The sequence below is a fragment of the Misgurnus anguillicaudatus genome, chromosome 24 (genome assembly GCF_027580225.2).
Source record: "Misgurnus anguillicaudatus chromosome 24, ASM2758022v2, whole genome shotgun sequence".
Taxonomy (NCBI): Eukaryota; Metazoa; Chordata; class Actinopteri; order Cypriniformes; family Cobitidae; genus Misgurnus; species Misgurnus anguillicaudatus.
The window spans coordinates 42601554-42626971 of NC_073360.2; the positions used below are offsets into that span (position 1 = coordinate 42601554).

A 25418-nucleotide genomic window follows, 5' to 3' on the forward strand; every position below is an offset into this window, starting at 1 on the left:
AACACACCTGAAGCAGCCAATTAAGGTCTTACTAGGCATACTGGAAACTTTTAGGCAGGTGTGCTGAGGCAAGTTGGAGCTAAACTCTGCAAGTTGCCCATCCCTGGTATAGACGGTTTCATCAGACGCATGTGATACACGTCTGGATCCGAACTTTACTTCCGGTTTGGTTTTTTAATGGTCTGACTAGTTGCTAAACTGATCTCTTGAACAAATGCCTCGTCGAAAATAACAAATGTTTTGGTTATCTGGGTGATTCTCACGAAAACTTGGTTTTAAGAATGTCAAGCATGAAAATGTAAAAATTGCTTAAATTTACTTTTTTTCCCACCAGACATTGAAAAACAAAGTCTGGAGTAAATGGGAACATTAATTTAAAAACTTTTACTCATCATTTAACACTTTTTGTAACATAATTCAAAAAATTAGTCCTAAAAAATCTTATTACCGCAACAGTCAGAAAACATCAACACTGACATATTTTCAAAATGACATGACAAACCTGAAAGAACATAATTTGGAGATTCTGCACATGCATTTAAAATCAAAGTATTTTGCTTCTATTAATTAAATTAACATTTAATAAGCATCTGTTGCGGTAATGATAATCAAAATGTCGTGTAAGCATTCTGACAAGACAATATTTCAAATTAACTGTAAAAAAATGATCTTACCTGGTAGCCATCTTGAAGTAACTGGTCCATATGCTTGGTCACTCAAAATCAAACTTTATTAAAATTCTATATGTGTGCTTAAACTGTTCTCAAAAAGTGTTGCGGAGGATGAGAACATCAGGCATGGACACATCATTTTCCTAATTTTTCTTCATTATTATTATAAATGAATATTCAGTAAATATTTTTTCTGTCATCTAAAGTAGTCCAGCAAAACATCCATTTATTTTTTTCTTAATATTTTTGTGTTAATTTGATTAAATTACAACATAACGCATGTTCAAACAAAGCCGGACACATTGCGGTAATGAGAATTTCTGCAGAAAATGAGATAAAATTTACAATTATAAATTCTTATGTTGAAATCACACATTGTGCAAGGTAGAACACATTATTGTGTTAATTCTGATGCTTTTTAATGTTACTATATTACACATTTTAAAGCTAAAATCATTAGTGCCGTGATGTTTCAATGGTTTCGTGAGAATCACCCATCTATGTAATCTATGTGTTGTTGTTTTTTGCTTGTTATATAAATAAACTACGTTTAAAGTACTTTTTGTTATTTATTATTAGCGGAGTTTACCGGAAGTTACCACAAGCCGCTTGTTTATGTTGTTACTGCTGAAAGCGTCTATAAAAGTAAGTGGTAGGATAGTATTTTTTTTGTAATGCTGGTAATGTTAATGAAACCCTCTAGCAAGTACATTTTCTTTGTTTATAACTTTTCAACTGCTACAAATGTCAAAATATGTTAAGAAACGTTTGTGGTTTCCAGTTTCAATTTGCAGTTTCAAAGTGGCTGGATGCTATGGTGCATTGAAATAAGTAAGGAATAATTGACGACAGGCCTTGAATTATAAAAAATATATATATACCCAATGCCGTTACTCTGCGGGTGTGCATTATTTTTGAATAATTCAAAGGACATTGCTTTGTTGGCTATTTTAAGACATATGAGAGGTTAGGTGTGTGTTTTACATAAAAATAATGAACACCCCTGCAACATTTCTCAGCCAATCACAATAAAGCAGTCAACAGCCCTGTGGTATAAAGTTTAATATTTGTCAGTGACATCATGTGGTACTGTAGCAGTAGTTCAAAGATTTTAATCAATGTAATATCTGAAAAATTGTGTATCTTGAATGTTTTCACTGCACTTTCCAGTCATCATTAAATCGGTTCAGATGATTTTCAGACCATGTCAAGTTGGATCTTTGATATTCTGAACTATTTTCCTTTTACACAAGAACAGAAATTGATAACAGAGCTGTGGATAGAGGCCATAACTTTAGGATTCTGGTTATCAAAAGTTGTTGAGAACATTCAAGTGATTATCTTAAAATGCATTTCTGCTGTCATCTGTTTTTCTGGATTCTGCTCAAGTTCTGACTCGTAAATGCTGCCCGCAGCTTTATTTTCCTCTACAGAGGGGAACGTTTGCATTTTTACCCTCCGAATCTCAGAGATACTCTCTCTAATCCAGTAAAAGCAGATTTTCGAGTGTCCCGGCTGTAGGCTGCAGCTCTGGGGAGATTTATAAGCGGCACACACAAAAAAAGGTTTGCCCTTTATTGGAAGAGCTGGATAACAGAGTATAATGTGATGATTTGAGGAGAGTTTAGAGGATTTAGGCAGAAGAAATGCATTCACAAGTGTATAAGAGAGACTTTGATAAGCTGAAACAGCATTTGTAGACATTGTAGTGGTTATCTCACTTGCCCAGAGGCGCATGTGTGTGTGTGTGTTTGTGTCTTACAGTTACATTTACTGTACATTTGTGACCCAGTCTGTGAAAACTTTTTTTTACATCAAATCATCCTAAATAATGTAAAGAACATTCTGTGAAAATGTAATCTTGATATTTTAGTTGACCAAAATCATGTCAATCATTGAAATTAACTTCAATAATCCAAATCTCATCATTGGATTATGAGACTTTGACCTGGATTTCACAGTTTACCAGTTTCTTTTAGATCACAGGTTTTTGTAACACTTGTAACACTTTGTTAAAGTGTCCTGTGGTCGATAATTTTATCACTTAAAACTCATCTTTGAGCATCCAAGCAGCATATTTAAAAGTTTTTCCTTTGATAATAATTTATTTATGCTTTATAACAACATGAATGTAACTTTACACCCTTGCCTCATTTAGTATATGCATATATATCAATATGCAAATTACCCCCACCTCTACTCAATAGCACTGCTCAGACCATGGATATAAATATGCATATTAGACAATAACTCGCAACAACAAAATGCCAAAAAATGATATTACTCATTGTTAGTTCATGCTAACTAATGCATTTACTAATGTAAACAAATATAATGTTATTGTAAAGTGTTACCAACATGTAATTAGTATTTAAAGTCCCTATGAAATCAAAACTGACAATTATTTTTTTTCATGTAATATGGCCATGTTTATTATAAACAATTTATTCGTGCACGTCATTACGTTTATTTTCATTTTATTTATGTGCCCTCATAAACTTCAATTAAAATCTGAAAATGACGTCTCTGGTGATGTCAGCTAGACTGCTTGGGCGGGAGCATCCGTTAACCCCGCACTCCTTCTGCCAGTTCCATTTATGAATAAAACGGATACTTTTCTACATCAAATCACAGAGGAAACACAAAACACAGCCACTATTTTCTTCACATTATATTCCGTTTCACTCGGAAATAAGTTAAAACACGGAAGTAAAGTCTATTGCGATTTCCGGTTCATAGGGACTTTAAATATTCATAATGTTACAATTAACTAATAATCTACTGAAAACTACATGCAGGGTAAACATTACACAGTAACATGAAGTGCTTTTATAGCCAAAGACCAAATCACAAAATTTGTTTACCAACATCTTACAACTGTTTGATGAAATGCAACTAAAGTCGATAACAATATGCATTTAATTTATTCATGCCTATTTCATTGCTGAAAATCAACAATATTTTGTGTTTTTTGTGTAATACAAAGGGGCCTATTTTAACGATCTAAGTGCATGGTCTAAAGCGCACAGTGCAACGCCTAAATGGGCGTGTCCGATTCCACTTTTGCTAATTTAACAACGGGAAAAATGGTTTGTGCGCTGAGCGCATGGTCGAAAAGGGTTGGTCCTATTTTTTTAATGAGTAATGGGAGTATTTTGGCCGTAACGTGCAACAAATCAATGGGAGTCTCAGCTGGCGCTATGTCTAATCCCTATTTAGATGACGGACTTTGTAAACTGAAAAACTAAGTAGAGGAAGAAGATCCCCAGTTTAAGATTAATGTTAAATAATTGTGTTGTTTTTCACTTGTATTGAAATTGTTATTTTTTATTAAAACCTTAAAAACCCATTTTCTTTTAGTCATGCAAAAAAGCAGGCTTTTAATTGCTTTAAATGTATGGCTATCCAATATCATCAAAAAAGTATGAAAGATAAGGTTTGTACTCTAAAAATACTTTATTTGTAACAAACAGGAGATAAAGAATTTACAAACGGCTCTCCGCACGTTTCAGCTCAGCACTTGGACAGCGTCATTAGTTTTTTTTAAGCATTATTTAAAAATGTTTCTCATCTCACCATATCCGCAGGTACAGAGTCATCATATACAATTAATCTGTGAGGTAGCATTTAAACAAAAAACATTTAAAAATAGATGCATTTGTTTAAAGCAAAGCATTTATTTACTTACCAGGCTACAGGTGAACCAGCTCTTTGCGCCTTCTAACGTCTCATAATTAGTCCTCATTTATGTCCAAGAGACTCAATAATAATCTTTTACATTAAATCCTTTAATCTTTCATATTTAAAAACGTTTTTGTGCTGCCGCGCATTCATGTGTGTGATAGCAAACCCGCGTTTTCTTCCCGTTTATAGGCGCATATTACTAATGGGCTCTTTAAATAACAAAAAACATTATTGCGCCATTGACTTTAGACTTTAGACCAGGTTTTTGTAGGTCAATGGCGTAGTCTATTTTAGTTGCCTCAAAATAGCAACGCGCCAACAATGCGCCTGAACACACCTCGTTTTCAGACCAGAACGCCCATAGGCGCAAAAGGGGGCGCAAAAACATTTGCTATTTAAACAAAGTGGCGCTAAACGTGAAAATTATAATTGCGCAGGGTGGAAACTTGCGTTGCGCATTGCGCTGCATTGTGCCGGGTGTAAGATAGAGGCCAATGTGTTCACGTGGTTTATGGAAAAAAAGAGATTTACGTTGGAGATGATAACTCGCGTCATCGTTTACTTTGGATTTGCACCTTTTGCATATCGTTAACATGTACTAACACACACTTACACACCAAAGGAAATGTAAAATCGTGAATACGGCCATAGGTGCTCTTTAAGAAAATAAATAGCCAACTCAGCAGTACGATCAAACCCGAATGACCAGTTAAGATCAGTAGAGCAGATTATTTGAAGTATACGCCGTGTTATTTCGGCAGGGTTACGTACTCCCCATCAGTCTTAATGTGGACAGGCTGATGACTTTAAGATCACAGTCTGGCAGGATGATAAATGTCAGATCAAACACTGATCTGCTGACATTTCACCCTCCGAACAGATCCGGAGAAAGATTTCCTCCAAAATATCCAGCACTCGGGTTGAACGGAATGAAAAATGTCTCTGTTTCCCCGAGCAAGACTCATTGTACAGCGGGGTGCTGTTACAGACGATGAGCCATTTCCACACATTCAGAGTCAGAGATGAGCGCGCTAAACACATCACTTCAGAGAAAGCACGGTTATGCATTTTGCATGGCATGGTTGAACGGATGCTCTGGGGCATATGTACAGAATACGCAATGAGTTTCAGGTGAGAGAAAGACAGAGAGCTGTTTGAATATAACGGGGAGTTTAATGTGAGATGAAGAGCTCTATACACACACACACACACACACATATATCATTTTATCACAATCATTATTAGCAGTTTGTCTGTGTTTATCATCAATGTCTCGTGTCAGTTCCTGTAATGACACTCAATAAATAAATCAACCTTAAAGTGTTTTTATCTTGATGCTGTGAGGTTTTCTGTCTGACGTGAACTCTCCATCAAATCATCTTCATGGCTTCTGTATGTGCTTTACACCTGTGTTTACACGAAACATACACGTGTGCCCAACCTTGCACACAGACTACAGTCAAAGAATCTATAATTAATGCTTTAATAAAGCCTACAGTATATTACAAATATTGTATTAACTCTTTCCCCGCCATTGACTAGTTATCTCATCAATTAAGAGAAAACATTTGCATTAAAAAAGTTTTCCTGAAGAGGATTTATGTTACTCTGTAATACCGCGATTATCCACACTTACCCAATTTATAAAAAAACTAAGCGAAAAAATTATTTACTACTTTTAAACTCTGTGTATGTTTTGATAATCGTTCTGAATCTGATCTCTAACAAAATTCCTTCACAAAAATGCAATTATTTCAGCTGTATTAAAAAAAATACATATATTTAAAGGTGCAGTGTGTAAATTTTAGCGGCATCTAATGGTGAGGTTCCAAATTGCAACCAAAAGCTCAGTTCACAGCTCACCCCCTTGCTTTTGAAATGCATAGAGAAGCTACAGTAGCAACCACCAGACAAACATGTCATGATTGGAGACAACGTAATAAAAAAGTTTGTCCATTAAGAGCTTCTGTAGAAACATGATGGCACAAAATGGCGACTTCCGTGTAAGGGGACCCTCTGTGTATGTTGATAAAAAACGTCTCATTCTAAAGTAATAAAAACATAACGGTTAATTATGAAAGGTGTTTATACACCCCTGATAATATAGTTTTGTATATTATTTTGCATTTCTGTCAAGAGATCCTTCTAAAAATTACACACTGCACCTTTAAGAGTTTATAAGCAGATAAAAAATGTAGATAGGATTAAATGTTTTTGTTCTGTTTTGTTTGTTTGTTTGTTTGTCTTTCATTTGTATGTTTATATATTTTTAGAAGAAAATTCCTGGAAGGCATTTTGTGAAACTTTATGTGAAAATTACTAAAAATGCTGACGGGCAACTTTAAAAAAAAAATGGCTGGCGGCGAATTAGTTAATATCAAAGCCATGCAACACATTCAAATTTCTACAAAATAAAACTCTTGTATCAACCAGGTTATAGCACGAAATAATCATTTTTGATAAAAAGCTGACTAGTACTGAGAAGCATGTGCGTGAAGTGACTTTGCAAAATAACATTGCGATATTTGTTATATTTGTGTTTTCTATATTTGCTTGTATTGTTTAGATATGCATACCAATTTAAATATATATATTTTTTCATTATTTTCATTTTCATTATTTATTATCCACTAATTTGGTGCAATAAAAAAGGTGGCGCAATAGATGGCAATTTACCCAATTTATAAAAACTGGAGCGAAAAATGTATAATTTTACACTCTTTACAGCTTTTTGCAAATTTTATATATATATATATATATATATATATATATATATATATGAAGAGTTTGGTTCCAAAACGCAATAAATCCATTTTGACAAACTTCGGTAAAAACATGTTTTCTATACCAAGAAAGTGACAAGATGAAAACCACTATTTTCTGTTACAAACTTTCACATAGCATCTTTAGGTTATAAAAACATAACATTTTTTCAAAGATTTTCAAAGATTTATTATAAAAACGAATTCTTTTTTCCACAAAATGCAATAAATCCATGACAGTTTTTTATTTCAAAATGCTATAAATCTATTAAATCAATGTATAAATGTGCATTCATCTTAACCATTTTACATTTATTTAGTTGACTAGTGGTATACAATGATTAAAAAATAAACATTAATGGCATTAATCAAAACTTACCGTACTTTGTTATATTAAGAACACTGTCATTGCTGCAGTTATACTTGACGTCGTCTCTTTACATTTTTCAAAGCGATTAGCTGTAAAATGTTTTAGTCCTGCTTGATTTCCGTTGACTTTTAGTAAAATAATGTAAAGTTTTTCATAAGATCCGCTGGGGTCAATGTGTTAGCATGAGAAGCTTGATGCTGTCGGGAGAACAAGCACCCGAGTGCCTCTCACGTAAATTATTAGATGTTGATGGCTTACGTTTATATATAATTTTTTTTTTTTTTTTTTTTTGAAGAAAAATACCCATATTTAACCTCCTACGACACAAGCTTTTGTTTGTCTTTTTTTATTTCTACCAGCTATTTTGGGGTTAGGAAGAACCAGTAAGTATAATAACCAAATATTTTTCTTTAAACATGAAGCAGTGTAATTGTTATATGTCCACGTATGTAGACATCCCGGTCATAGGAGGTTAAGAGTTTATAAACAGAGAAAAAAATAAAGATAAGATGATACTTTTTATTTGTTTGTTTATTGTTTGTTTAAAAGCAGGAGGTCTGTTCTTTCATTTGATATATTTTATAAATTTTCCTGGAAAACATTTTGTAAAACTTCTGTGAATATCACAAAAATAAATGCTGACGGGGAACTTTTCAAAAAAGGCCGGCGGGGAATGAGTTAAGAGTACAGCCATATTGTAAGGGTGTCCAATAGGGATGCACTAAATGTTCCAATAAACCAAAAATAGCACAAAAAAAAAATAATAATAAAATGTTTGTGCTTTCACACTGCCAACATGTTTGCTGCATTTATAAAGCGTGCACGCCTCTCACTTCATGCTGGTTGCAGTTTGATCACATCATGAAAAAAAGTTATTGTTCTGTAAAATGTTTGTGGTCTTTTGACTTATCCCACCGCTATTTTCTGCCAAGTACTTTTGATTGCTGAACATTCGGTGCATCCCTAGTGTCTGAAATCATAGTTGACATTATCGAGTGCACTTATTCAATCCCATAATACTCCACAATAGCAAGTGAACATCTGATGGTCACTCACAGTTATAGCCACTATCTCTTTCAGTGCGCCACTTTCAGTGTGCTCAGTGTCCGAATTCACTCATTTATTTTCCATCACTAATGTAGGTGTATAGGGGGCTATTTTGGACCCATCGGTTCTGATGTTGAGGTGATGCTGCTGTGAACATGTCGCTATGGAGGATGCTGAGGTGTTCTGGGTGGTTGCTAGGGTGTTGTTATGCAGTTTTTAGGATGTTAACTAGGGTTAAGTGTTAAGTGACACTTAATATTAGTAATCTTGATGATAGCCTTAGCAAACAAAAATAATAATTATAATAATGAATGGACAAGTCCCCAGAACTCGGTGTCGTAATGTTGTGGAGTTGTCGTCATCTTCCCCTTTTGGTCTTTGCTTTGTGTATCGGTAATGAAATATGAATGAGATGTGTACTGATAGATATTTCCCCATCACAGCTAATGTATTGCATTATAGTTTAGTGATATAAAAACACTTAGTAATGATGGATGTTTATCATAGAACGTAATGTAGACAATGATGCAGCATCACACAACACGCCCGGCAGTTCAGTAATGCCATCTGTTCTGCCCTTCTCTCTTCTCATCCGTTTGTCCTCTTCTATCTTCTTTCCTATCTTCTGCCTCCCTATAATCTTGTCTCGTTCAGCTACCACAAACAAACTGTGATAAAAGCAGAGATTTAATTGAGATTGTCCTTTTCTCTTGTTACATTTAAGTCTAGGAAACAATTATATGCACTGAAAACATTTCTCTCTCTCTCTCTGTTGTCATGGCTACAGGTGGCATCACTCCAGTTACCCAGAAGACCTTGAAAAGACAAGAGATGGCCTTTTGAGATGACTGACACTGGAACAGACTTCATATCTGGTGAGAGTGTCAGCCGTTCACAATAACACACTTCACTGCTGTTTTTCAGACACTGCTGATCATTGTGAATATGACATCTGTTGTCCTTTGCTATGGGAATTCTGGGAACTAAGGGATCGATGCGTGCAGCCAGAAGCATCCCACACATATATGCGATATCCAAACCTAATAACATGTAATAGAAAGTTGACCTCATACAGGCTAATGACATCCCAGCATGTGGCTGTGTAGAAAGGTCTGATGTTTTGAGTCTGATGTTTTCCTGTAAGGAAGGTTGAAAGCTATGACATCATGGTTGACCTCTTTATCATCTCTAATGCATTACACCTTTAAGGCCTAATCGCTCAACCGCGAGTCTCTGAGCTGTGCCTATAGTAAATAATAACCTATAGGGTGGTGTGGATAACTGACACAGATTGATCAGTGCACAGCTTCTTGCATGACTCAGTGGATCTAGAAATGGTTTGTTTGTACTTAAAACAGTTGAACAGTTTAATTCGCAACGTAATAGCATAAAACATGTTTTGAAATATAGACTGTTGTCAAGGGACTAAATCATATACATTCTCTGTCGCTCATAGTTAATAAACTCCTGGTCCATGTGAACGTACTGTAATATTATATCATGTGTGTAATGTATTTCTAATAGAGTTTTACAGATTTCCAGATTCATTATACAGTTTACAGGCCTACATAACGTTTATTGAGTTCATGCAAGGTCTCCAGGTTTGATTTTAAGTTGGTGGTCTATTGCCTGCCAAGATTCTCTAGCAGATTAACACGCCATCATAATCTTCATCAATAAATGATCTGGAGTTACTTTAACAAATTGTACTGCATTAGCTCTTTTATACATCAGTGCGGTCTTTATCTTGTGTTATCAGCGATCGTGGTTAATGCCTTTAAAGTACCTGTAGGTTTCTCTCATCTGTTAGATGATGTTGTTGTATAGGCAGACAGACGTTTGTCCGCTTCCTACGCCAGTCATGAAGAATTCATCACCCGCTTCGACACACAACAGCTTATTGTATTATTCATAGCGAAGGCTAACGGGTTTCTTCTGTACAATATCACTGCAAGGTTGTCATCAAGGTGATGGATATAATCATATATGTGCATTTATAATGAGTTTCATTAATAGATGCCAGAAGTTGCACACTTCACAAATAAGTGGTTGTATCGATAGAGCCTTTGTTCATCTTTGAGAGCCATTCTCTGTTTGCACAGAAACTTTTATTGTACAATCTACTAGTGTTGGGCGTTATGCCCCATTTTGAGATTGTCTTCTTGCACGCACCTGGACTTAATGCGCGCGTCTTGGACTCTTGCTCGTGGCATGGACTACTCCCAGCACCTGAACTTGTAATGCGCTTGACTTTGACTCTTCCTCGGCTCGCACATGAGCTTGTAATACACGCGACTCTGACATTTCCTTGTACTAGAGAAGTTGTTAGGCACGCAGGGGTTGCATGAGAGATCGCCGATACACAATAGTTTACTCATTTATTTATCCGTTCATTTTATACTTATTTATGACAAAGACACTTGATTGGTGGACAAAAAAGAAGCAGATTTACTCTAAGGGCAACACTGTCATGACCGCAACCTTCTTAAAACTGATGCAATTAATGCGAGCGCGTCTTTAAACCCAGGCACTGTGAAATTTTCTGCGTGCCAGGGAACGGGAACAACACACTTGCTGGTTTAAATCCTAAGAACTTCTTTAGTACAAGGAAATGTCAAAGTCGCGTGTATTACAAGCTCATGTGCGAGCTGAGGAAGCGTCAAAGTCAAGCGCATTACAAGTTCAGATACTGGGAGTAGGCCATGCCACACGCGTACGAGCAAGAGTCCAAGATGCGTGCATTAAGTCCAGGTGTGTGCAAGAATTACAATCTCTCTCACGCAAAGTTAAGCCCACAAACACCATCAGAAGTGCACTACTCTTGCAGTGGATGTTTTGACGTGCATAGAAATACAGCACTCTTGCAGTTAATGTTCTGACATACAGAGAAATGCAGTACTCTTGCAGGTAATGTGAGAGAAATGCAGCAGTCTTGTAGTGGATGTTTTGATGTGCAAAGAAATTCAGCACTCTTGCAGGTAATGTTCTGATATGCAGAGAAATGCAGCATTCTTTTAGTGGATGTTTTGATGTGCAAAGAAATGCGCAGCACTTTTGCACTTAATGTTTTGACATGCAGAAAGTACAGCACTCCGGCAGTGCATGCATTGATGTGCAAAGAAATGCAGCCCTCTTATAGTTAATATTCTGACATGCAGAAAAGTGCACCACACCTGCAGTGAACGTTTTGATGCACATAGAAAAGCGGCACTCTTGCAGTTAATGTTCTGACATGCAGAGAAATGCAGCATTCTTTCAGTGGATGTTTTGATGTACAAAGAAATGCGCTGCACTTTTGCACTTAATGTTTTGACATGCAGAAAGTGCAGCACTCCTGCAGTGAATGTATTGATGTGCAAAAAAAATGTGGCACTTTTGCAGTGGTTGTTTTGGCATGCAGAGAAATGCAGAACTCTTACAGTTAATGTTCTGACATGCAGAGAAATGCAGCACTTTTGCAGTTAATGTTCTGACATGCAGAGAAATGCAGCACTCCTGCAGTGGATGTTTTGATGTGCAAAGAATGCAACACTCTTGCAGTTAATGTTCTGACATGCAGAAAAGTCCAGCACTCCTGCAGTGGAAATTTTGATGTGCAAAGAAATGCAGCACTTTTGCAGTTAATGTTCTGACATGCAGAGAAATGCAGAACTCTTGCAGTAGACATTTTGATGTGCAAAGAAATGCAGCACTTTTGCAGTTAATGTTCTGACATGCAGAAAGTGCAGCACTCCTGCAGTGGACATTTTGATGTGCAAAGAAATGCAGCACTTTTGCAGTTAATGTTCTGACATGCAGAAAGTGCAGCACTCCTGCAGTGGACGTTTTGATGTGCAAAGAAATGCAGCACTTTTGAGTTAATGTTCTGACATGCAGAAAGTGCAGCACTCCTGCAGTGGATGTTTTGATGTGTAAAGAAATGCAGCACTCTTGCAGTTAATGTTTTAATGTGCAAAGATATGCAGCACTTTTGCAGTTAAAGTTCTGACATGCAGAAAGTGCAGCACTCCTGCAGTGGACGTTTTGATGTGCAAAGAAATGCAGCACTTTTGAGTTAATGTTCTGACATGCAGAAAGTGCAGCACTCCTGCAGTGGATGTTTTGATGTGTAAAGAAATGCAGCACTCTTGCAGTTAATGTTTTAATGTGCAAAGATATGCAGCACTTTTGCAGTTAAAGTTCTGACATGCAGAAAGTGCAGCACTCCTGCAGTGGACGTTTTCATGTGCAAAGAAATTCAGCACCCTTGCAGTTATTGTTCTGACATGCAGAAAAGTGCAGCACTCTTGCAGTAAATGTTTTGATTTGCAAAGAAATGCAACACTTTTGCAGTTAATGTTCTGACCTGCAGAAAAGTGCAGCACTCCTGCAGGGGACGTTTTGATGTGCAATAATGTATAGCATTCTTGTATTGTTTGATTTGACGTGCAGAAAAATGCATCACTCTTGCAGTTAATGTACAGAGAAGTGCAGCACTCTTCCAATTGATGTTTTGATATACATAGAAATGCAGCACTCTTGCAGTAAATGTTTTAAATATGAGACCAAGAAGTTGATTGATATCATGGCTAAAAGCTTTTTTATGCTTCAGTGCCAAGACTCATTTTGTAGTAGCCATTTTCTCAGTGTTGGCTTTTATTCTGTGAGTTCATCAAGTCCATTAGACTCAAATGGCAGCCAGAAGAATACAGAATACTTTAATTATGATATCTGTACAAGATAAACAAAGAAAATAGATGTGATGTCTGTCCATACAGTGGCTACAGTGAAGCTGAGGTGATCTGAGGCGTCTCCATGGCATTGATTGTGATGATGTTCCCAGCGGCCTCCAGGCTCTTGCTTCTGGTATTTAGGTATGACTGAGGTTATTTTTTACTGTCACTGTTTCAGTTTGACCTCAACGCTTTGTTTTAAGCTGGCACGCAAACTCTACATTACATTTTTTTTAGATGAGATCATTATTTCAATCACATCAAATGTTGAAGAACTTGTTGTTTTTTCCAGCAATATAAACGACAGATCTCATCAGTGTGTCATTAATTTAATTTAACCTGTCAGTGTGGTTTCTAGTGTTTGTGATTAGCCATACACAGGACTCTCTGTGTCTCAGCCCTGCAGGCGTCACGCCTCTAAACCCTTCATCCTCATTACAAGACTATCAAAATTAACTGTGCATGCACAAATGACTAATTATAGCCGCCTGATTCACATCATCTGAAAGATCTCACTGCTAAAAAGCTTTTCTTTGTCAAGAAAGTTGCAAGAAAACGTTAACCTCCAAGTAACGTGCATGTGAACTTTTGTGCTGGCATTTGTCTTTATTGTGTCTGTTTATAGTCATTGTCTCTCTAACATCATACTGAACATTTGCTTGATATACAGTACTGTAGTAACGTTGAGCAACCTCTTCTAACTTTAGTTTAATTATTTATCAAGATCAATATTTTATAAAGACTTCTTATGGAGCAATTATGATACAATTTACAACGCATCCTTACAAATGCATTACCTGCCCTTGGCTATAGAGATGTTGTCACTGTTCTCTAAATTTGGAGGACTCATCTCTTTAATCGTGGGTGTGTGTTTCCTGCATAAAACAGCCAATGAAACTCAAGGTCAGTTGTGAGGCGCGTGAGGAAGGTGAGTTTACTCTCAAACACGTGCAGATTAGTCTGATAGAAACACGTGTCAGCCGTGTCATGTAGGCAGGAGTGCAGCCCAAAAAACACCCCAAAATTTTATCGTGCTCCTGCACGTGAAAGAAGGTTGCAGCGAACATTGCGTTAGCAGAGCAAAAGGTCATGGGTTCGAACCCAGTGGCCACACATACTGATATATAATGTTTACTTTGTAAAATTGCATTGGACAAAACATAGATATAAATGCATAGACATAATTTTTGTAAAACCACATATACTTTAACATCATTGCTTTCACCAATTTCCTGTAAATTTGTCACATTACTCAACCACACCATATGGTTTCACAGAAACATACGGCTGCAACAGTCAAGTGGATGCATATTTGCTTAAAACATGACCTGATGTCCCCTTAACTGCTTTACAAATCCACTGACGGGGTTAAAATCTCAACATTCACTCCTGCGTGTCATTTAACAGGTTTTATTTCACACCGTTGCTGATTCTTACCGTGGTATTTCATCATGCGGGCGGCTGATGCTGACTGTGTGTTTAGGAGGAGGCCGAGCTCACTTTCCAAATGTCATGTGTTAACAAACCCAAAACAAATGTGTTAAATGTGCAGCGAGTTCACGCTTACAGACTCATAGATGATTACAGCGTTCTTCACCAGCTGTCGCCGGCGTCTGATTACATCAATGACAGGCGAAAACCGAAAGTACAGCAAAGATGCACAAGTACAGATAAGGAGGCGGAGCTGCTTTTCTAGGTTGGATGATCTGCCAGTTATGTGTTACGGATTCCTGCGCGTTGGAGTTTGCTTCATGTAAACAGAAAGTTACATCACTTTCAGGATAGTGAATGAAAGTATTTTACAAAGATTGGAAATGACTTTGCGCAGTCTCGGGCCAAAATTTTTTACCTACACTACAAAAATTGCTGGGTTGTTTTACTCCAGGGGTTTTCACATTTTTTTGACAGCCAAACACTGTACAATATTTACTTGAAGCACCTCCTGAAATGTTAAGTAAATCGGTAACACTTTACAATAAGGTTCATTAGTTAACATTAGTTAACTACATTAGTTAACATGAACTAATAATGAACTGCACTTATACAGCAATTATTAATCTATGTTAATGTTAATTTCAACAATTACTAATACTTTATTAAAATCTTGTTAATGTTGGTTAATGCAATGTGAACTAACGTGAACAAACAATTAAAAGCTTTCTTTCTATTAACCAACATAAACAAAGATTAATAAATGCTAAATGTAAAAATGTACTTTAATAAATGTGTGTGTGTGTGTGTGTGTGTGTGTGTGTGTGTGTGTGTGTGTGTGTGTGTGTGTGTGTGTGTGTGTGTGTGTGTGTGCGTGCATGTTTTGTGTGTAATTATTATGTATATATAATATATATATTATATATATATAAACAAAATCATTTTTTTCAGAAATGTATATGTATAATTATATATATATATATTATTTGTTTTATATATCATTTTTTTAATTTATATATAATATAGAACATTTGAAGAATATATATTTATACTCTAGGGATGTCAATTTATGCAATTTCCCATATTCGATGATTGTTTAAATGAACGATCAATCAATCGAATAATCCTTAACTGTAATAATTCAATAAGGCTTTACTGCAGTGGCATATAGCCAATGACATAAAAGTGTGCGTAAAAATGCCAGCTTCCTCACACAAATTGAAAGATTTTATTGTGACTGAATAACATACTAGTGGGATTGTAAAAATGAGAAAATTTTTAAATTAACTCGTAATGAAATATAATGACTAATAGACACAGTGTTTAACTCCGTCTCACATGCGCACTCTGCCACAGTCGCATATTCATGCGTCCATGACATGTCAAAAAAAATGTCATTATCATCAAGTGTTATTTCTTTAGTTGTTCACCTCGCTTTCCGAGTCATTTGTAATTATATCCAAGAAGCACACAAAGAGCACTTTTCCTGTCGTCACCTTACCAGATCCACTGCGGATGCACATTTCGTTGCGTTGGCAGCCGGCCTCTTCTCACATGACATTAAAAAGTCCAGGTGTGTGTTTGCCATCGAGCACCATTGTGGTCATGGCTGGTTTAACTTCTGCACTTATTAAATTTTTTTCTCCGGTTGTACGTGTTTTGCGCACACACGTGCGTTTGACAATCGTTAAGTTTCGATTTAATTCTTATCGACAATTAATCAAAGATCGATTAATTGTTAACATCTCTTATATACTCATATAAATGTTTCTTAAATACATACATACAGTCTTGTTCAAAATAATAGCAGTACAATGTGACTAACCAGAATAATCAAGGTTTTTAGTATATTTTTTATTGCTACGTGGCAAACAAGTTACCAGTAGGTTCAGTAGTTTCTCAGAAAACAAATGAGAACCAGCATTCATGATATGCACGCTCTTAAGGCTGTGAAATTGGGCATTTAGTTGGGGGGGGTGTGTTCAAAAAAATAGCAGTGTCTATCTTTGACTGTACAAACTCAAAACTATTTTGTACAAACATTTTTTTTCTGGGATTTAGCAATCCTGTGAATCACTAAACTAATATTTAGTTGTACGACCACAGTTTTTTAAAACTGCTTGACATCTGTGCGGCATGGAGTCAACCAACTTGTGGCACCTCTCAGCTGTTATTCCACTCCATGATTCTTTAACAACATTCCACAATTCATTCACATTTCTTGGTTTTTTCTTCAGAAACAGCATTTTTGATATCACCCCACAAGTTCTCAATTGGATTAAGGTCTGGAGATTGGGCTGGCCACTCCATAACATTAATTTTGTTGATTTGGAACCAAGACTTTGCCCTTTTACTAGTGTGTTTTGGGTCATTGTCTTGTTGAAACAACCATTTCAAGGGCATGTCCTCTTCAGCATAGGGCAACATGACCTCTTCAAGTATTTTAACATATGCAAACTGATCCATGATCCCTGGTATGCGATAAATAGGCCCAACACCATAGTAGGAGAAACATGCCCATATCATGATGCTTGCACCTCCATGTTTCACTGTCTTCACTGTGTACTGTGTAATTCAGAGTTTGGGGGTCGTCTCACAAACTGCCTGTGGCCCTTGGACCCAAAAAGAACAATTTTACTCTCATCAGTCCACAAAATCTTCCTCCATTTCTCTTTAGGCCAGTTGATGTGTTCTTTGGCAAATTGTAACCTCTTCTGCACATGCCTTTTTTTTAACAGAGGGACTTTGCGGGGGATTCTTGAAAATAGATTAGCTTCACACAGACGTCTTCTAACTGTCACAGTACTTACAGGTAACTCCAGACTGTCTTTGATCATCCTGGAGGTGATCATTGGCTGAGCCTTTGCCATTCTGGTTATTCTTCTATCCATTTTGATGGTTGTCTTCCGTTTTCTTCCACGTCTCTCTGGTTTTGCTCTCCATTTTAAGGCATTGGAGATCATTTTAGCTGAACAGCCTATCATTTTTTGCACCTCTTTATAGGTTTTCCCCTCTCTAATCAAAGTACGCTGTTCTTCTGAACAATGTCTTGAACGACCCATTTTCCTCAGCCTTCAAATGCATGTTCAACAAGTGTTGGCTTCATCCTTAAATAGGGGCCACCTGATTCACACCTGTTTCTTCACAAAATTGATGACCTCAGTGATTGAATGCCACACTGCTATTTTTTTGAACACACCCCTCTCAACTAATTCAACTAATTGCCCAATTGCACAGCCTTAAGAGCGTGCATATCATGAATGCTGGGTCTCATTTGTTTTCTGAGAAACTACTGAACCTACTGGTAACTTGTTTGCCACGTAGCAATAAAAAATATACTAAAAACCTTGATTATTCTGGTTAGTCACATTGTACTGCTATTATTTTGAACAAGACTGTAAATGCAGGGGCGGCCGGTGACTTATTTTTTCAAGGGCGCTCAATGCGAAGTTCGTCACAACATGTATGTAGCCCGTCATGTGTGTGGTTTGTAATTTCAAAATATGTGTTCTGCGCGTCGAGTGATGTGCATCACGTGTCTTGTCAAAATAACTGCCTGCTTCAGATGCGTATAAAGGGTTTATGATAAAAGAGACGCTTGCGTTTGGCAGATACTCGCATAATCTCATGCATAATCAGAGTTTACTGTTAAAGGAATAGTCTACTCATTTTCAATATTAAAATATGTTATTACCCCAACTCAGAACCGTTAACACATCCCTCCACCATCTGTGTGCGCGCACGCAAGCGCCGGAGGGCGCCGCGACGCCTCGACAGCATTTAGCTTAGCCCCATTCATTCAATGCTACCATTTAGAGATAAAGTTAGAAGTGACCAAACACATCAACGTTTTTCCTATTTAAGACGAGTAGTTATACATGCAAGTTTGGTGGTACAAAATAAAACGTAGCGCTTTTCTAAGCGGATTTAAAAGAGGAACTATATTTTATGGCGTAATAGCACTTTTGTGAGTACTTCGACTCGGCGCAGTAACATCCTCCCTCTCCCATTATGAGAGTGAGAAGGGAAGCGGACTTTTCAGGCGAGTCGAAGTACTCCCAAAAGTGCTATTACACCATAAAATATAGTTCCTCTTTTAAATCCGCTTAGAAAAGCACTACGTTTTATTTTGTACCACCAAACTTGCATGTATAACTACTCGTCTTAAATAGGAAAAACGTTGATGTGTTTGGTCACTTCTAACTTTATCTCTAAATGGTACCATTGAATGAATGGGGCTAAGCTAAATGCTATCGAAGCGTCGCAGCGCGCTCCAGCGCTTACGTGCACGCACACAGATGATAGAGGGATGTATCAACAATTCTTAGTTAAGGTAATAACATATTTTAATATTGAAAATGAGTAGACTATTCCTTTAAGAGAGTGTCTTGCGTGTATTTTGTGAACGTGTGCGTCTATTTTATCATAAACAGTTTTGACGTGTGTGCAGCAGGCACTTATTTTGACAAAACACGTGATGCACATGGTTCACATGACGCAACAAACACATATTTTGAAAACGCAAGCAACACACATGACACATGATTGTGTGTATATTTACATATACTCATATATTATGCAAAACTCACTTTTATTTTGTATGCGATTAATCGTGATTAATCGTTGCCCACCAGTAATTATTTACATTTTATGATTTAATTAAAGTAATTTATTGCTTTTCATCAACTCAACAACTCTCTGCAATTCCCCCATAAACCTACAGGGAATCCCATATTGGAAACCCATATTTATTGTGTTAAATATCGACAAACTCAAGCCATTTTAAGAGTATGTGAATGATGTAGACACATGTTGTCTTTGCATGCTATTTTAGAAATGGTGACTGATTTTGAATTTTTTTTTTTAAAAATAAAGGTGTTTTATTACGCAATAGAATAACTATTTTTGGTTTAAACATTTTGGCTTTAATTTTAAAGGGTTAGTTCTCCCCAAAATGACAATTGCATCATAAATCACTTACTGTACCCCTGTGCCGTTCTTAATAAACCACCAAGTCCTTTGATTGTCTTCAGAACACATTTTTAGATATTAGGAGGCTTGATTTTCACAACCAAGCCAGGAAAGAATGAAAGACATCACCAAAAAGGTCCATGCACCACAAGTAGTTCAATAATAATATGATGAAGTGATAAGAACACTTTTGTTGGCAAAGAAAAATAAACTAATGATTTTATTCAATAATTTCTTCTTCTCCTTGGTCCTTCAGTGCATGTTCACGAGCAGACTACAGCGCATGCTGCTGACGTAGTTGCCAAGTTTTTTTTTCTTTTTTATTTAAGCCATTATGCAAACATTGTAAACAATACTTATGCAGCCAGTATAAATGCACAAATTACTTGCCAACATCTTCTGTGTCTTCAGCTCACATCAAAAGCACGCGCCATAGTCTGCTCAGGGAAATGCTTCTGTTTCGTAGCAGGTTTTTTGTAAAAAAAAGATTACATTATAAAAGGTATGAAGAAATGGTTCTTTAAATAACATTTGTCTGAATGTTTATTTGAGGAACCAAAAATAGTTCTCTTTTTGCATGGCCGTGAACCATTTAAGCACCTTTATATTGAAGAGTGAAGGCTTCGCTCACCACAAGACAAAAAGCAGCAAAACTGTAGATAATGATGAGATAACCACAGAGATGCTTAAGAATATTAACATTCTGACTCATCCAATTGGTGTGAGGTCACAGATGGCCTGGGGTCGGCCACGGTGGCCGTTTCTAGTTTAAATCGGCAGACGTGTGAGGGCATCCTGGGTCTCGGCTGAAATACCCCTGACGTCCGGGATCCTTTGTGCTGTTCGTTCTATTTAAAGTGGCCTGTTTTATCTCGGTGATTTGCATGAGTCTGAATATGTCAGCGCTTAAGAGAGAAAGATAAAAGGGCAGCGAGACAGCTCAGATGTTTCTCGTGTGGATTATACTTAAAGGTGCCAAAGAATGGATTGAAATGGCCTATGATTACCTTATTTGAAAGGGTCATGAATAATAATGTTGAGCTCTGCTCTGATTGGCTGTTTCTCAGAGCAGCTCCTTTCAGTAGCTCTGTGTTTGTGTGTAAACAGACCTTATGTTTGTGATGGTATAAGACGAAAAATAATTAATTGTTTGGAGATTATTAATGAATGCTTCTGAGTGGTAAGTTTGTGTTTTTATGGACCTGCAAAACGTAACTGTAACTTCAATAGTAAAACTTCATTCTAAACGCTAACATATAGCATTAGCTAGCATATAGCGCTAACACAGCAGTCAAACTTTGTTTTTAGCATTGTAACAACATTGAGATTGATGTAATGTGTAATTTAATGTTGGGGCCATACATTACGATTGTAGTTATGTTGAGAGTGGCTTGTGCTTTTTTGCATGCACGAGGTTTACATAAAAATGAAGAAACAAAAGCGTTTCACAAAATCCTAGCTGTCTACCTCGAGCATTGTGGGACATCATAAACACATTCCCTCTGCAGAAACCGTTCCAAACCATAGGCAGCATAATTGTGCTGGCATAAATGTATTCTAAAGCAGCATCGGATGCATCATCTCCAATCCCAGAATGCATTGCAATGAGATCATTTGTCAAACTCTTTTTAATTGAATTGTTAGTTTATGTACCATGTGAAGTTTTTTGCCTATGAGGAGCATTTCACAGCGCATCAGTTAGGAGGTTCTGTTTCAGTGAATTTTAAGGACGCTTTAATTAGAAGTTGTTTGTCAGCCAGGCTGTTAGGACCAGATTTTATCCGGCTCAGTCCAACAAATCTCCACACCTTTGATGAAACCGTAAAACACACAATAACTTGGGATAAGAGCAGAGAAGAATGCTGTGGATGCAGAGTAGCTGATAATTGGAACGGGAGCAATGCTGCTGTTTGTTTATTTACAGATCAGAAGAAGCCACACAAAACGTTTGGACAGTATAAAATTTACCTGAATATATGCAGTTCTGGATGTCAGTGGTCCATCGTGATGCTGTAGATGGTTGCCATGTTGTTTCTAAGGTGTCGTGAGTGGTCGTGCTTTGTGGTTGCTGTACTGTTCTTGATCATTGGTAGATTATTAGTTCAAAAGTTTTGCCTATAATCAATTCATTCGCCAAATGAAAATCACATTTTTAATCATTAATACTCCGGTTTTAATATGAGCACGACCACACATGAAGTTTATGTATCCAAGTTTTCCTGTAGGAAAGGCAACCGGAAGGTCATGTGAAGTTTGGATGTTTGTGGGGACAGATGTCTCGACTGATGTGAATTAAATTAACAGTGAAAAGATTGAAAAACAGGCAGATGTGTGAGCAGTGAAGCGGTTACTTCAGAGGAAAAAAAATATCTCCTAAGTTTTATTTAATTTTAGAAAATCTTCAGTGAGACACATGGTCTATTTTTCTTCAGTAAAAATAATGAACAAATATTAAGTTGATAATTTTTGAGTTAAGTCCTTTGCCATTTGCTGTCATCTCTGTGCATAATTATGTGTGACACTAAAGTCAGACAGTAAATACAGACATACAGTAATTCTGTACATTCATATAAACAAACGAAATAATATTATCTGTGGATTTGATCTGTAGGCGGTTGAACTAATGAGAAACCAAACAGTTCAGTAAACTTTTGTAAATTTCATCTCAACCACACCGAGATAGATTAAGATTAAGGACTTATGAAATGCTATTTAATACTACAAATTATACTTTATCAAGTCACTGGGTACCATTATGTAACTATCTTCTTTATTAAGCCTCAAATCACTTTTATTAATAACAGCCAGCTGCTGCTATACTAAACACTTAACACAGTCAGGATTCAGGATTTTGGTTTTAGTTGAACATCTGGTGATTGAGAAGATTGTTATAAAATAGGTTGCTTTGCATAATACATCAAAGAAATTCCCCTCTTCTTGATTTCATCAGCATATTACTTAAAGAAAAAGATTGCTAGCACATTATTTTTACTCACACAAGTATCTTTTTAGCTTGTTACTTTACCTTTGGTTAAAGTGTGGGACAGTAAATACTTAAAAGTGTAATTTTGCAGTACTTTTTACTCTCTTGGATGTCATAATGTTCTGGGAGTGGAATGTGTGATGTCATAATGAACTTTCAGTACAAAGTGTGATGTCATAATGTTCTGGGAGTGGAATGTGTGGTGTTATAATTAACTTTTAGTACAAAGTGTGATGTCATAATGTTCTGGGAGTGGAATGTGTGATGTCATAATGAACTTTCAGTACAAAGTGTGATGTCATAATGTTCAAGGAGTGGAATGTGTGGTGTCATAATTAACTTTTAGTACAAAGTGTGATGTCATAATGTTCTGGGAGTGGAATGTGTGATGTCATAATGAACTTTCAGTACAAAGTGTGATGTCATAATGTTCTGGCAGCCGAATGTGTTGTCATAATGAACTTTCAGTACAAAGTGTGATGTCATAATGTTCTGGGAGTGGAATGTGTGATGTCATAATGACCTTTAAAGGGACTGTAAGTAGGATTTTAAGTGTTTTATTAATCAAAATCAATGTCTTTATTCATAAATATGTCCTTGTTGGTGTCAAGTGACCTCTGCCAGTGATCTGACTTTTCTTTGCAAGCTTAGAATTTCTTCTCTTTACTTTCATTGAACGGGTAAGTCCATGAAGGCTTCCATGTCGTTCCGCCGTATTGATAAACTATAATAGCAGAGAGGGACAAAAAGCACTAGCCTACCAATTCATTTTCATTCAGAACACGTGAACCAGCTGAAGCAGACAAGGAGATCAGTGAGTATATATCGGCTACCGTAGTTGCAACACGCATTTGGAAAAGCGAGGCGCTAGAGAGCACTATTCATTTGAATAATGTTCTGGCAATCGAATGTGTGATGTCATAATGAACTTTCAGTACAAAATGTGTTGTCAAAGTGTTCTGGCAGTGGAATGTTTGATGTCATAATCTTCTGGCAGTGGAATGTGTGATGTCATAATGCTCTTGCAGTGGAATGTGTGATGTCATAATGTTCTAGCAGTGGAAGGTGTGATGTCATAATGTTCTAGCAGTGGAATGTGTGATGTCATAATGTTCTGGGATTGGAATGTGTGATGTCATAATCTTCTGGCAGTGGAATGTGTGATGTCATAATCTTCTGGCAGTGGAATGTGTGATGTCATAATGCTCTTGCAGTGGAATGTGTGATGTCATAATCTTCTGGCATTGGAATGTGTGATGTCATAATGCTCTTGCAGTGGAATGTGTGATGTCATAATCTTCTGGCAGTGGAATGTGTGATGTCATAATGCTCTTGCAGTGGAATGTGTGATGTCATAATCTTCTGGCAGTGGAATGTGTGATGTCATAATGCTCTTGCAGTGGAATGTGTGATGATGGCATCCACGTTGGAAAGGAGTTTGAAGTGAACAGATGAACTTCGTGTGTTAATAACTCAAAAAAGCATTTACTAGAAATAATGTTTCACAGGTGTCTGAATCCACTGGGCATAAAAGACTTTGAGGACAAAAGTGTTCAGTCAGTGACTATTAATCATTCGGCTGCCGTGTTACTCGTTTTAGGGACAAGCTAAAAGATGTAGTGGATCAGGTTCATGGCATAGTGAAGCGACAAGCGGATGATTCACCTCGACACATCATCATTCAGTTTCTGATACGGCTGTACTATGAGATCATCTGGACAGAAGCCAAGAACTCCATCTGCATTCAAGATATCAAGAAGTTTCTAACCAGGGTGGATAATGTTGACCTCTGGTCTGAGCTTTAAGTGTTGAAGGGGATAAAATATGTTTTCAACAGGCCTTCGCTTACATAGCAGAATCATAAAGAGTTGTCTTACATCCCTCTTAGCCAACTTAATATATATGAGTCTTTATTTCACCCTTGCTCAGGTTTGCCCTGTTTGTCACATTGCCAGCAGCCTTTATGATGTAGTAAACACATTTCTTTCCTATTCACTTAATGAAATGAATTGTGAAGCATTAAACCTCTAGGCAGCTTTAAAATGGATTTGTTGTTATTTTTATTTGCATTTTTCAGAATTTCCATATCCATGACATTCAGCTCCTCTGTCGCTATCATTAGCCGCGGGCGTCCTGAGTCAGCTCGGTCTGTTGTAAAAGGCTCAGAGCCAATCAGATTCCTCATCAAAACACCACAGGACACCAGCTAAAGACGGATCGCAACAGAGGGGTGCAGTATTAAAGTAGCTCCTTTCTGCTGTATGTGAGATTAGCTCAGCCCTGCATCTCTCCAAGCGTCCTCATTAACAAAAGGTAAATTACAGCTCGCCTGAGAGTAAAGGATCATTTCTGGAAAAGTGCATTTTGGGTCGCTGTTCTAGTATAAAACAGAAATAAGACCACTTATTGCTTTTACTTGCACTTGCAAAGACTGTGAGGTGGTAAATTAAAGTTGAAAAGGGAACACTATTATAGTTCAGTAATATTGTGTATGAACTACATTTAGGGTCTTGGGGTGGAAAGCAGTGGTGTGCCTGATGTTGTATTCAATTTGCAGCACAGTGTGGTAGGAAGATTTATGATATTTATAAGCCTTTGGCTGTGGGAGTGTGTGATGTTACAGTACACTCTTTTAGAAATGGGAATGAGTGAGGTCATAAGGCTTTGGTAGTTAAGATTGTATGATGGCACACTTTTAGCAGTGAAAAAATGCTGCCTTGTGTCCCTTTAAAGGCATCATGAAGCACCAAGTGTAGTTGGCTGCGTGAGTGTGTGATGTCACATGTT

General features: G+C 36.9%; 1 protein-coding gene across 1 annotated transcript in view; it reads left to right on the forward strand.

The window, feature by feature from the left end:
• LOC141361458 (leucine-rich repeat and fibronectin type III domain-containing protein 1-like) overlaps window positions 1–25418 on the forward strand; it is a 179893-nt gene that overhangs the window by 112021 nt on the left and 42454 nt on the right. Inside the window, exon 2 of the mRNA XM_073862795.1 lies at window positions 9322–9409. The gene's annotated coding sequence lies outside the window, so the exon portion shown is untranslated. The remainder of the gene's footprint in view (window positions 1–9321; window positions 9410–25418) is intronic.